Genomic DNA, 12,280 nt, shown 5'->3' with positions numbered 1-12,280 from the left:
AATTGGGGAGAGAAAAAGTGCATCCCCTGCATCTGAAAAACAAACCCATGAAAGGAAATTGTTGATCAAAAAAGATATCCAGGGGAAAATAACATTAGGGAGAGCACTGGGGCCCTTATTCAGCGAGTCTGGGTGGGGAGTGACGTGTGCCAAACGCTAGGCTCCTGGGCTGGAGGAAATGAACTTAGCTGAGGTTCTCTTTGTCTCTAAATGTCTGCCCTCAGAGTTATTATGCTGTAATTGACTAATTGACACCTTAATTTCATTTATGGGGCTCCTGTGTTCATAAAGCAACCTCTGGGTGGGGCAGTGGTCTTGAGCGGAAGCAAGGAAGTCAACATCCAGGACACCAGGTAGGGCCTTAGGCCTTCGGTTCTGTCCTCGGCAGATGATGATTATGTATTTGATAATGAAATGGTCAGGAAGAACACACTGACTTAGTGGAGGCTTAAAGAGGAGCATCTTACTCGTATGTTTAAATCCCTCTGATGCATGCTGATGTGTTATAATCATGCACGCCCAGCCTTACAATCTGTCACTGCAGACACAAACGACCTCCTTGAGGGTCAAAGGAGTTTATTTTTAGGAAGCGAGGTTCTTAAACTTCACAGGTAAACACAGCTGCATGTTGCGTTGTTAGATTTTAAAAACAACTTAAGCCAGGAGTTACTCCTGGTAACGTGGAGCGGAGGGGGGAGTGCTAACAGGACAGCTCTGGGGTCTGGGGGTCAGCTAGCAGGTCCATTTCCCAGCCCTCCCCTGCTCCTCACCAGTGGGCCACTAAAATAACAGCTCAGCACCCACTGCAGACTACAAAGCTCCATCTGAAAAGGCACCTGCTGCTGTTATTCACTTTAGCCCTTTTGGCAGCTCACTCTCTCTGTTTAAAGGACACGTAGAAGAGAAAGAGTCACTGGGAAATGATGAATTATTTAAGTATGATGTCTAATTGTTTCAAGGCAGACATCTTGTTTCTGGAAGGTAAAGCTTGGGGGTGGGTGTACAACCGAGGGGAGGACTCTTTGCGAAGAGGTCTGTCGACTGTGGATTGCAGACAGTCTCGCACTTGAAGAGGCTGCGTAAATATGACCAAACTGAAACTTTAATCTGCTTTTTCCCACCCAAGCTGGCTGGGTATTACAGATAATCTTTTTTGTGTGTCATATGGTGGGAGATATAGATGGAGCTAATTTTTTAGAGACAAATCTGATATTTGTCAACTGGTTGAAAAAAACCTGGGGATTTTCTCCTAATCCTCCCTTGGATGTGAAGGCGCGTTAACAGCAAAATGCAGATGGTGTTTTGTGCACGGAGAGTACCCAGCACTCGGCGCGGTGCATACGGAAAGGCGCAGCTAGCCTCGCTAGGGCTCAGCACAACCTGCAGATAGCGAACTCCCCCCCCCCCCCCAAACCTCCCCCCACCCACCAGTCAATTAACAAGCCACTTGTGAAAGCAAAGGCATGTTAGTTTATTCCAAAGTGCGAACTTTGCAAAATACATTTCTTGGTTGTTTCTCTTTACTTTTTGTTTCCTTGCTGACATAACATCCTTACTTCTAGGCTGTGTTCATCAAATATTCAGTTGCAACTCAATTCCAATAAGGAAAAGAAAACAAATTATAAATAAAAAGGAGGCATAAATCTTTCAGGATCCTAATTCTAACTTTCCCTTGGAGTGTTTCTGTCTTTATTTTGTCACATTAAGCAGTTTTGCTTTCCGTTCCCACTGCTAGGCGTGGCTCATTTTAGACTGGTGGAAAGACTCTTTTATTCTTCTGTTCTCTTGTTTTGGAACACTGCGCATTTTGTGGTGTCACTTCTTTTATGCACAATTATCACTTGTGTAACTTCTGGTTTTGTTTTTATGAGAGATAGAACAATAAAACCTATGTGGCGTTCCTTTTTTGGTCACTGAGGGACTGTTGTAAGTCTGCACTCACCCCGTCAAGTATAGCTCCAGCGTTACTACAACCAACCACCACAGTGATGCAAAGCTGTGCCGACTGCCTTATCTTATTCAGTATTTTGGGAAGATATTTGCTCTGGTCATTTTAGCACCAGAATGCAACATGGCAGAGCACTCTGGATGCATTCTTTAACTGCTTTGTGGCTCCGCATTACATTTGACATTGCATTGATAGTCTTTCAGAGGCCTTTAACACGCATCTTATCTTGCAGCACGACCTAGTGCCAAAGAAACTAAACAACTTAGAAACCTTACCTGAGAGGAACATATGGTGTATGCGCTGAAATCCAGTACACCTCATTATTGTTTAGAGAGGTTTAAGGGTGTGTATTCCTGAACCAGTTTTCTGAATATATAGCTATGAGTAGTAAGGTTGGCGGCCAAGGACACAGCAGAGGAATATTTGGAGGACAACAAATGGTTAAAATATATGCAAAAGGGAAAAACCTCTGACAATCTTAAACTTTAACTAAATACTTACTTTAGGTGAACAGTTTCTTCCATTCAAGTCCCACACAAAAGGTTTGCATCTTCACTTTTCCAAAAAGTAAACTGCTCATTTTTATGAATGTGCTTCACCTTTGGGATTCATGAATATTGGCATCTTTCATATTTAAATTAAGCGAAAGCTTACAAGCTTACAAATAACTGAAATTTGTATTAAGCTGCCCCTTGTTCTTTCATTCATTTAAACGTGAGACAGGAGCACAAAAGCTTCAAAATTTAAACGCAGCAGGCCAGGAAGTTATATTAACCTGCGCCGTATGTGTTTGTTCCACACAAGATGAAGCTGTTTTTTATTGATTAGTCCGGCTACAGAATAAAAAAGGATGACATTATACGCACTATGAAATTCAGCATTTTTTTAACCTTCAGCAATGCTTGTCATTCCCTTGTAAAATAAATATATAAAAACACCAGGAGAAGGGGAGAAGGGTGGAAAAAAATGAAGAAGGAAAAAAATCACTAAAGCTCTTTTGCTGTAATTGGCTGAATAGCAAGGGCAGCAGAAAATTTACAGGCAGACAACAGTGTGAAGGGGACTCGGTCACAATGCAAAACTAAGCCCTCAGCACCAGCGAGGGAGTAAGCAAGCCAGAGAGTCAACTGAGTGTCTAGGTGCCTGTCAAGCATATCTTAACTAGCACGAAGCACTTGTCTCTCCCTAGCTTTGGCGTTAAGCTGCAGATCACAGTCCATTTTCTGGACAAGTTAAGTAAATAACCCAAGCAAGCATGCAGAAGACAGTGACAGGGAAAGAGAAATCCCCCAAAGTCACAGTGGTGACACTCTACTAAATCCAATCAAACTGAGGAGAGAGAGGGAGAGACACACACATGGGGAGAGCGAGAGAGAGGGAAGGAGGGAGGAAGATATCCTCTTTGGTGCCTGTGTGTGTCCAACAGCATTGATGCAATAACACCTCATTCAGTGTTTAGCCCTTCTCAAAGGACAGGCAGGGATAACACTTTAAACCCTGTGGCTTTATCTCCTGCAGATTTTCCATAAAATGCCAAGCCAGGGAGCCGGGGCCATGTGACAACCATGTAGGTCAGGGCAGATGGGGGGTAGAGAGTGTGGGAGGTGAAGGGAGAGAGAAAGAGTGGGGGAGGATGGGAGTTTTCTAATGGAACTGTTGAAAATAGCTTGCAGTAACCAGATTAGATCAATTAAGATTCTGTTTGTAGCTGTCGCTGCATACAGCAAAACTGAGGCTTTAAACACGTAAACACAGAGCAACCAAAACACCAAGCAGGAGAAATAATGTCCACATTGTCCACTTTATTGGAGGGGAGTTGATATGTTTTTGTGAATGAGCCAGGTTAAGGTATGTGAATAAGCAGGCCAATTCTTTTTGCAAGGGCAGCTCATAGAAAGGGCTTCCACGCTGGGATAAACTGTGCCTTTGAAATTCTCCACATATCTTCGCCACAAATTAACAAACGGGAGTGCAACAGGTAAGACAGAAATAAGCCACTTTCTCCCATGCGGTAAATGTTTTCTGCGCGAGCGGTTGACCACGTTCTGTGGTCAGGTGTAGTTTTTTTTATTTTAGTTTTTAAATTTGAAAAGTCCTAATTGATTCAGAAAACTTAACAACCTTGTCCTCTTTACAATAGTCAGCAATTAGACAGCTCTGTCTGACCAATGAACTGAAATACATTTCTCAAGTTTTACAATTTGTTATATCTGTGGATAAAGTCTATCTCTGTGCAACGGGCTGGTGATAATGGAAATTAACAGTGATCACTGAGCATAACTAGATCTGTTATGTAACCTCTACATACCACTCAACCCACTTATCACAGCTTCTGCAAAACACCTGGTTTACACTAAGATATGTATTATTTTGCGAACGCCGTGCGAGGCTAAGGATGTGCGATAACAATAGCCTTGGAAGAAACAAGCTCTCGTGCTTATCAAACACACCTGCAGGCAGGTATCCCTGACCTTACAGCCGGTTTGCAAATTCAATACGTTCTACATCTTGACTCAAAATCTTGGTTTCTGTGGAAACATTTTCTGGTGAACAGCCTGATCGTTATCCATGACATTTTCAGAATACAGAGATATGTCAATATTCTGAAGCTCACGGGTTTGTATAATTGAACTGGGGGGGGGGGACTTTAGTTTTCATATGCCGAGGGCACAGAGGTTCCCAGTGGAATACCAGTGATGCCTGATGGAATACAAAAAATGGACCGGGATTATGCTTTGTGCTACTGACTGACCTTGACTTATGTTTTGACCCACATCCACACTCAATCACATGATTCTGTTTTGATCAATATAACTCAGGTGGGATGCACCAAAAGATGTGGCCAAATAGTGACTGTATCCCCTCTGAATATCTGCGTGTCTACACTTGTCCCGAGCACCACTGGCTAGCTTTGTATAAGCTGGCCTCAATCAAGCTCAAAGGCACCATCCCTGTGAAAATAGTATTGATCATAACGAGCATCTATCCATGCATAAGAGCTTGTTTCAATTGATTTTTCCTATTTGAGCTGAAAAACATAATAGAGTTGATATGAATTACAGGGTGTTTTGCTTCAGTTCATCAACACAGCCCAAATAATACTTGCCGTTACCAGGGAAACATGATAACAGTTTTTGTCTGTTTTTCAACAATCAATTACTTTAATGCATTTATGCTGATATTTACACAGAAGCAAACAACACTCTGTATAAGTCAGCAACACAACAACTAGGCTGTTTGTGCGATAAACATATGGGGGACGTGAATGGTAGATGATCAACAACATTTCATTCCACTGCAAGAAAAAAATTATATCTTTGCTTACCACTAATGTTCAGCTACACGCAGCATAATACCGGCTGTTGACTAAATGCAGGTTACTGTCATGCTTTTGTTCTGCAACACTCCATCAAGTGTGGTGGCCTTTGCAGATATAATATTCAGAATAAATACAATACGTTGTAATAAGCTACATAAAATAACTTGTTCAGCAAAAGTTTCTGCGCACTCCAAACTCTCCCAGTTGTCACGTTATGCTCTAAGATTTGCTGTCGCTAATTCCCAAGCTCAAGGCTGATCAGTGTTATTCTACTGACACTTCCCCTAAAGCCTTCTGACATTAAGCCTTTATAAGACAGTTATGGGTATTACATTGGTCTTGCAACATAAACTACTTTTTATTCCTTTACCATAGCGTTTAAATAAAATAGCTAAAGCAACAGATTAAACTCAATAGGCCAACAGGCTACCTCCATCCTTGTTAACAAGCAATTATTGTACTGTTATCCTTGCAGTGTCTTCTGTAGGTTTTAGGCTTGGGGCCTTAATATTATTAAAATAGCCTAGGTGCAGTTTCATACAAGGAATACAATGATGTCCATTTACATTTATCTCACTGTCCCTGCCCAAATTTTTATCTATATCATTCTGAGCCAGATAAGACAGATAATAATATCACAATATGGAAAGATTTGCCCTGGATAGTTCGAAGGAAAAGAAAACAGGGAAAATCAACTTACACCCCCACTGCACAACCAAAACAGCCTATTGTAAAGCAGGTAAAGAGATTAAAGTCTGTGTTAAATCACAGGGTTACCTTGGGACAAAAGCTTGGCTGTGCTGACCCATCAGCATGAAACTTTAAAATTAAAACATAAAAATAGGATTACATTTTTTTTTAATGCAGGGTTAGGGTCCTCATTTTAATTCACTGTCAGTCTAACAAAACTCCCGAATAAACAATCACTAAGTAATGCAACTTGATATTGTATAATTGCATGTTTTAGCATTTATTTTTATAGTATTTTTTCAAATATCTCTGGCACCTTGTATATAGAAATACAAAGATAAAAACAATTTAATATCAAAATGAAAGATATATTTTTAAAAATCAATAAAATGAGTTCTGTAAATCCAAAAATTTTATTTAAATGAAGGCATTTCATTTAAATACAATGAATTTAAATACAAGCCCGACTCATGCGGATGCTTTTTAGGCTTCAGTGCTCTCGCTTCTCATTCACTTTGAATGGTGTCACGTCACACATTGCTGAACTGAATAATGACAATAATGATGCGTTACTTTGCTTGTGCTGCTTGCACTGAAAGTTGAGAGAAATTCTACTTCTGAAGTCAGGCGTCGACGAATGAAAAAAATGGCAGTGCAGCCGATAGCCAATGGAATCATGGAGCGACGTCGCTGGTTCAGGCAGCTAGCTTTGCTAATGCTACCTGCTAAGTGAGGCTTGGCTAGCTTGCCTCAACGTGTGATTAATGCCATGGTGACCCCATAATGCTTTGAAACCAACTCTATTTGGACTGATTCTTCCAAATGTCTGCCTGTTTTTCTCGAGTTATTAGTGAATAATTTGCCTTCAATAACGTGTTAATTTCTCTTCAACTGTAGCAAGTTGAAAACTTAGCAGTGCTCAACAATAGGCACTTGTATTACTTTTGCTATAGTTTGGCAGAAGAATCATCCACTCATCATCTATGCAAACCATTCTGTGGCAGTGCATACACTCAAAGAGCTGCCATTGGTTCAACGCACCAAAGTGTCATCTTAAAAAACATTTTGTGACACTTTGTTGAGGTAAAACACCGTCCTGGTTCATTATCGCTACAGTTAGAGGAGCTACCTGAGGAAAGCCAACAGTGACACAGTAAATCTGATGAGAAGATAGAAGCAACTTGGCTAGAAAGAGCAGCAAAAATGTGTAATTGTTTTGAAATCCTAAAAATAAATTGAATGTACTAAATACTTAAGCTGACTGTTATGCTACCTGGCTAGTTAGCAATAACTGTCATGTCATTCAGTTTCTCAATGTAATGGTGAGTCCCAGTCAGAAACACGCTATCACTGGAGTTGTGACATCAGAGTTCCGAGATATCTGGAACCAGCACAAAATTTGTCGTGCTATTTATGCCACAATTAAATTTTTTCCAGATTTAGACAGTAAGCCTATAAGAGATGGAGATTTCTAAGAAAAGTCAGGACTGCTGAAAGCCATTCACAGTGACAGTCACTCTGATTTTTGGGTCCACATTACTGTTTCTCAATGACAAACAACAGTCAGTGTTCACACACCAAGTGACCCTCCAATTCCAACATATAATTGCTCTGTTAGGAACATTGTGCATATAGTTGGACAACAGGATCCCAACAGGAAGGCGAACTTTGAAACTCCCAGTGCTTTACATAATGGTGAGCCCAACTATAACCTTGTAATTTTGTTAATTTGCGATAATTTTATGATAATGTCGAGTCATACCCCACCACTTATCCTATTTCTTGCGGGCAAAAATAAAACTCTTTTGCTAAGGTGTTTTTCTGAGACATTAAAAAAAAACTGCGTTTTTAAAAATTATTTTCACACTAACAAATGATAAAACTGTGTTTAAGTGAATCTAAAGTCTATTGCGTGAGTCTTTAGACACAAGTAATTTTCATTAAGCCAAGACATTTTTACCTCCTGCAAAACAAACACTGGCAGCAGCCTTCCTAACCTCTTTAACTAGTTAAAAACAAGCGTACTTCACTTATTGACAAAGTTTCTTAAAGCTTAAAAGTCTTACTCTATCCAGGTCTTTGGGCTGAAAATAATATGACGCTCCATCTTTCAAAGATGTACTTTTCCTAAAGCATTGTTGATTGCCCTGTGTCCATTACTTGGAAGGATTATGATAATATTCCACATTGTGCTCGGCGTGATGCACAGGAAATTCAATACTCAAAAGGTTAATGCAATCAATTAGGATGACAAAGGAGTAAAGTAAAACCCTCCTGCTCGTGGAAAAAAGAGACAGGAGAAGAGTGGGGGAGAAAAGGTATTGAAAGCTTGAATGGATCCAGAGAGAAAAGAGGCACTTGAAACGGCAGAAAAATGGCATTTATTCAACGTGTATCGTCCAAGGCCAACTAAATGAAACACACACAAAGTGTATACAAAAAGAAAGAAAAAATAGCTCTCAGATTGTGAATTGCATCATCCAGCACTCAACCAGTTGTAATTGAACAATACAGGAGCAATATTTTTGTTTGAAGGTAATCAGATACCTAAGCCAAGGAAAAAGTGGCCAGTACTAGAGGCTTGAGCATCGATTCGTAATGCTCATAACGTTCTATGGTCTTTTCCCCGTTCTGAGTCAAGTTTTGTCTCCGCACTCCATTCCCATGTGCATTGTTGCATGGGCTGAATATTAACAGCACAACAATTGTGTATGGGAGAGATATCTTTTGTTATTTAGATAGATGTTACAATGCCATACAACACAAAGGAGTCTCATCATTGCAGATAAATGGATAAACTTGGATGGCGGTATTGAGCTCTACAACCGTTGTAATAATCCATATTACCTTTTCAGCCTCACTCTGTCAAAATGGTGATGTATTAATCACATTTCAGCAATCCTCCATGGCTAATGATAATGTTATGAGAGTCTGGGTGGCAATATTTCGCTAACGTCTGCAACGCCTATTTTCTGCCGATAAGTTGTGCAAGAAGAAAAGCCTAAAACCTTGTAATCCACTTAGGTAAGGCAGTAGACTTACCTACTTCTGCAAACACACAACCTCATAAATCTACTGCACCTTCACATTCTTAAAGACTGTCGAGCCTGAAAAAACTCCAGCAGATCCTTCATCCCACTTTGTTTGTACCAAATGAAGACATGTTTCACATTTCAGACCGTTGCACAAGGTAAAGAAGTGTGCACGCACAGGCCCCAACAGATACTCTGTGTCTCTCTGTTAGTCTCCCTCGCAGCAGCGGGAGCAAATAAAGCCAAAAAATATCAGAGCTTCAGCGCAATCTCCAACCTAATATAATTTAGCGAACATCTTCAGCAAGTAAGCTATTTGACATTTTGTTCCTGAGTGGAATGTTATAAATTAGAAAAAGAAAAAAAAAGGATTAGACTTAAAACATTGATTTTCTGCCAAGCACTCTGAAGTACTGCCTTTTTATTCTTACTCTTAACTTCCATTTAGCTCCTCTGTGAACAAATAAAGAGGAATGTGAGCAACAGCAGGCAGAGGAGCTAGTGTTAGGCGGTAACCAGGGCTTTATGTTTTGACCATAAGAATCACTTTTTTTTTTCCAGGGGCACCTGACCTACATCGCATTTTTCTGTTTGGGCATTTTCATGTCCAGCAGCCACGTCACACAAACAATGGAGCAAAATGGGCTTTGAAGTCAGCCCTGAATGAAAATGGAGGGGCTGACACATGAAATGCCCTCACAGCTGGGCTGCCCCAAGTCAAAAGAAAAACAAATACTTTGAATGAGAGGGGGACACGCCGCTCCTGTCTGAGCTTCCTAAGGCCCTAAGCCGCCACCGGGAGGTGGGCTTTCACGATATGCCGGTAATGATGGATGGATTGGGAAGAAAGTCTATTCACATGGAGATGTTACATCATAAATATTTACACAGGGCTGCCGTTTCCATGTAGCCTTTGCTTGTTTTGACACACTGGAAAAATTTTAAAGGACAAAAAAAAGTGCAGGAGAAAGAAAAGCGCAGAAAACGAAAAGGCAGCCTCTCTTTTTTGTTATTATACTATACTGAGTGATACAATAATACTAAATTGAGTTACATGACTTGTTGCTCTTTTTCTCAGTGAGACAAATTATCTTTCCTACGGCGAACTGTGGGCTTTATTTACTTTTATTTGTGACTGAATGAACTCGTGTTTATTACAGAATCATTGCCCTCCTACACACAAATTCTGAAAAACTAACAAAACACCAAACAAAGAGTCTGAGTTTCAATTATCTATCGTTCTCAATTCAGTCATAAATTTTCTCTAAAGATCTACAAGTGCTGGTGGGGGGGGGGGGGGGGGGGACAAATATAGAACAAACAATTTAGCAGATCGTCACCTTACTTAACAATCACACCCAGTCTGCCTCATCTATCACTGCGACCAAAGAGAAGTAAAAGGGAGACATCAATGTTGTTTGTAAGCAGCCATACAAATTTCTGCTCGGTGAGCTCAATTAAAAGCCTTGAGGTCCCCCGAGACCCCCTGTAACCAGTGAAAACAATTTTGGCAGTTTAATTTTCCTCCCACTGTCTAAGAGAGGGACTCCACTTTCTAGCCTCTACGTCTGTGGGAGCCAAAAAGAGAAGGAGGGGGCGGGGTGGTGTGTGTGTGTCATGCCAGCCCCGTGTTGGAGCAAGCTGGCCTTTATGTTTAGTTGCATTAACGTATATCAAAAGCCAATTAAACTAACTGTAACCAGTTATGCTGTTGTTATGCGGTCAGAGGCAGGAGTCTGTAAGTAGTCTACACAGCAGTCGAATCTTAACTTTGCTTCGACTTCCAAAGGAACTTGTTTAAAGATGTCCCCGAGTGCGAGTGCATACCTGTGTAAAGAGAAATCTCAGCTGACCATCCTGTTTGCTATGAATTATCCAATCTTTGTGGAAATCTGGGAAGCGCGCTGGGTGTGCATCTTAGGTTCTGATTGATACAGGGAGTGTGTCTTCTTTCTGGTGCGTGAGTGACACCACCAGAAACAAAGGAGTGTTGGTGTAGCCCTCCACCTCAATTCCCGGCCATGCCAACCCCCCCGCCCCCCCACACCCGGTGATAGCGAGGGGTCTCTGGTTTGACATGAGACAGCCCAGACTGTCACTTCTGAATGTTTAGATCCCTCTTGACTAGGAGGCCAGGGGCAAGGGCTGTTGTATGCATCCTTATGACAGACTCCCACATCAGCATTGTGCTCATACCAGCTAACATCATTAGCACAGAAGGTTTCATCTCAGGGAGAGAGAAAAAAAAGCAACCCAGTTTCTTCAAGTCACAAGTCATTAGTGTCCTCTCGAGAGTCAAATTGTACAGAGGCAGATTTTTTTTTTTTTTATCAGCAACAAAAGGTTTTATACTCTTGTTAATTTGGTGGATGTCATCTGTACTTAGATGTCTGTGTCTAATGTCTGTTACAGTAATAAATGCCATAAAGTGGAAAAAATTATATTATTTCGTCGAGATGACAATGTGGGATACTGCTACAACAACATCTAAACATAAAACAGGCATAAAAGAACAGTTCCCCTGATAATAAGAGTATAGCGTGCAAAAATGGAGAAACTGCAGCGCTATAACATGCTGATTTTATTACCGCCAGTGCAAAGTTCCAGTTCTCTAATGATTATTAGTTGTATTTTTATATTCTATATGTAAATAAGCAAGTCAGCTAACACATTTCTCAACAGCTGTTTATGTCAGGAAACAAAATGGGTGTATTTATAGGAAAAAGCATAATTCGGTTGTAGTAGTTTTTGAGTCAGCCTGACAGGGTTTCTCACAAACAGTGTTAGGAGTGCATTTGGTTCCGTATAGATCACCCATAGTAAGAAAGGCACAGAGAGAGAGAGAGAGAGAAAGAGAGAAAGGGGGGGCCCTCTTTGGAAAACAGATACATCAGTGAGCCTGTATAGTGTACAACATCGCTGTGAGTTAATCAGTTGGAAAATAAAACGGTGGGATTCTAATAAGTCATTTGTCAATTTTTACAACCCCCAGACACATTGATCCACGGGGATTAATGAAGATGCCTGATATTGTTGGAGATATGAACAGGGGAGATGGTGGGGACAGTAATCAGTCATGTTGGGGATTTGTCCTACCTCGTTTTCTCTTCCTGGGGAGTCACTGCGTACAGGAGCTCACCTCATCTAAAAAGAAGAGCAAAGGAAAAACATTAAAAAAATAAATAAACCCAGGCACTGATTATTCCAATGTATATGCACGTGCATACATGTTCTCGCGAAATCCATACATTTACCCAGCTCAATCTAATCTGCAGTGGCTGACATAATGTA

The 12,280-nt window shown here is 40.8% G+C and overlaps 1 protein-coding gene across 3 annotated transcripts in view; it reads right to left on the bottom strand.

Annotated features, from left to right (window-relative positions):
* casz1 (castor zinc finger 1) overlaps positions 1-12,280 on the bottom strand; it is a 171,296-nt gene that overhangs the window by 77,645 nt on the left and 81,371 nt on the right. For 2 of the 3 annotated variants that reach the window (XM_080897813.1, XM_080897814.1), the window contains one exon: positions 12,086-12,133. The gene's annotated coding sequence lies outside the window, so the exon portion shown is untranslated. Of the gene's footprint in view, positions 1-10,816; positions 10,918-12,085; positions 12,134-12,280 lie in introns of those variants that run through there. The other variant, XM_080897815.1, reaches the window with a different exon arrangement.

This window comes from Rhamphochromis sp. 'chilingali', assembly GCF_963969265.1.
Source record: "Rhamphochromis sp. 'chilingali' genome assembly, chromosome: 12".
Classification (NCBI taxonomy): Eukaryota; Metazoa; Chordata; class Actinopteri; order Cichliformes; family Cichlidae; genus Rhamphochromis; species Rhamphochromis sp. 'chilingali'.
The sequence above is the reverse complement of the archived record's forward strand: the minus strand, read 5'-3'. Positions and strand labels throughout refer to the sequence as shown.